The following is a 2,435-nucleotide window of genomic DNA, read 5'->3' on the forward strand; positions in this document are numbered from 1 at the left end:
CTCCACCGGAGAAGCAGCGGCGCCCTCTGCTGCTTTTAAAGAGAGTGATGTATATCTTCACCATTCTTTCCACTGTATGCTGTCCAATAAACTTCAATAAAGGTTGTTTTTTTTCCGAGTGAAATTGATCAGCTTCTAATTAGTTTATGATATAATGATATACACTTGTAACTCGTGATCTGCTCTTTAAAAAATATTTGAAAAGCATTGACATTGTGTGTACACCATTCTATTGATTTTCATCAGCGCCTGCCAGTGTCCAACGAAGAAGCAGCAGCGCCCTCCGCTGTTTGTAAAAGAGAAGCGAAAAAGCTTACAGCACCTGGTATTCCCAGGCGGTCTCCCATCCAAGTACTGACCAGGTCCGACCCCACTTGGCTTCCGAGATCAGACGAGATCGGGCGTGTTCAGGGTGGTATGGCCGTAAGCAACATTTGCAGCAACAAAAAGGCCATTTAAAGATGCTGTAACACAAAGTTTTCATATTCTGTCTATACAGGTAGCAGCTGCAGATTGTCAGGAACACAAACAAATATTCTCACTATAATGACAAAAAGGGACTTTGTTACAAACTCTGTCGTTGTTACATTGTTACAGGCTATGTTATAAAAATATTATTGGATTATTATCACTGATGTATTGCTGTGTAAGCAGCATTTTCAAGTATCATACTGCGCTATATTTTATGAAACAATCACGTTTTAAATGTCAAATCTAAATCTACAAAGTCGCAATAACAATCACAAATGTAGTGGAGTAAAAACTCCAATCTATCCCTGTAAAATAAAGTATAAAGTAGCATAACATTGCAAAAAGCACCTCAAACCTGAATTCAAGCAGCTCAGTTACAATCTCACCTCTGTCATAGATAGTGTTTATCATTCATGTGGGGAAACTGTGTCACTGTAATCAGAGCTCCTTGCCCAGAACTTCTGGAAATATGCTAATGTCCCTATGGACAGAAATGCACACAGGCGTTCACGGTGGCAGTGATTGACATCTATAAAGGGCCGTTTTGTCACCAGTGCTGTTGCTTACGGCCATACCACCCTGAACACGTGTGAGCAGGGTTGTGTGCAGTTTGGCTAAGAGAGAAGAGGAGACAGAGTGCTTGACAGTTCCATTTTTACGTTGAAAACTTTAGCTCAGTTTGAGTCCTTTTTCTGTTCTTTTTTTTAGTGGAGGCATTTGTTTGCACCTCCCCCCTAGCACCTGTTGGTGGTAGGGGAGGATTGCTTTGTTGCTTTGTTTGTTTGATTGTTTGTTCCTCCATGATGGCTGCCAACGGCAGGAGCGCTGCTGAAAAGAACGGTGGACGTGGAGAAGCAGAGTAGGGGAGCAGAGGCATTAAGGAATACAGCAGGAGTTTGACAGTGATGGTGGTGGTGGAAGGCGAGGAGGAAGTCACAACAATGGAAATATTGAGATCCATAAAAGAAGACTGTGGAGTAGTGCTGGGATGCAGGGCACGAGGAACTGGCAAATTGGAGATCACTATGGAGTCGGCGGAGGGGAAGAGGAAAATCATGGACGGAATAAAGTTCAGGAATTCCAGAATAATGGGACGGGAAATGAACAGTAACGAGATGGTTGTCTCGTTTCTGCATCTGCCCGTCTATATCACAGACGTGCAGATACAAGGCCGGCTGCAGGAGTGGGGAGTTGGAGCGGCGTCGGAGATCAGGAGGAGAAAGTGGCCAGGAACGGATGTGGTGGACGGAACACGCTTCCTCAAAGTAAGATTTACGGACGAGGTGAGGTCTCTACCTTATTCAACACGTTTTCCCACCATAAAGGGAGTGGAACACTTCAGAGTAATACATGATCGGCAGGAGAGAGTTTGCCGGTTGTGTATAAAACCGGGTCATATTTACCGCGAGTGCCCCGAGCTGAAGTGCTTCAGATGCGGAGGGCAGGGGCATTACGCATGGGAGTGTGTGGACGAGGAAGAGGAGGGTGAGGCGGAGGAAACGGGAGCAGAGACGGCGAGGGACGAAGGAGGAGATGAGGGAAGAGAGAAAGTGGCGGAGGAGATGGAGGAGAAGGTGGAGGTGGAGGAGGCTGAGGCGGACGCGGACGAGGAGAGCCAGCCAGCGAGCTTCACCGGGCGCACTGCGAAGGAGAGAAAAGGGCCGAAGCAGAAGGACAGCAGAAAGCCCGGTCTTGGCCGGGTGTTTGGAGTAGCGCATGGAGCAAAGGGATCGGTGAAAGGAGGAGGACAGAGGCTGGGAGACGAGGAGAGAGGACGAGGAGACCGGGGTTTTGAGCAGGACAAAGTGGAAGAAATGATGCTGGAAGGACAGGGGGGTGAGAAGAGGAAAGCCGAGACTCTGAGGAATGGAGAACAATGTGAAGAAGTAAAGAAGAAAGTGTAAGTAAGGCTGGCAGATTGCTATTTTGTGTTTGTTTTCTTTCTTTTTTATCTCATGGTCACA

The 2,435-nt window shown here is 46.8% G+C and overlaps 1 non-coding gene across 1 annotated transcript; it reads right to left on the bottom strand.

Annotated features, from left to right (window-relative positions):
* Nucleotides 1–310: 310 nt before the first annotated feature.
* On the bottom strand, nucleotides 311–429 carry LOC119487725. The gene has a single exon (XR_005206777.1). It is a non-coding gene; the product is annotated as a 5S ribosomal RNA (ribosomal RNA).
* Between the last annotated feature and the right edge of the window lie 2,006 nt (nucleotides 430–2,435).

Source organism: Sebastes umbrosus, chromosome 4 (assembly GCF_015220745.1).
Source record: "Sebastes umbrosus isolate fSebUmb1 chromosome 4, fSebUmb1.pri, whole genome shotgun sequence".
Classification (NCBI taxonomy): Eukaryota; Metazoa; Chordata; class Actinopteri; order Perciformes; family Sebastidae; genus Sebastes; species Sebastes umbrosus.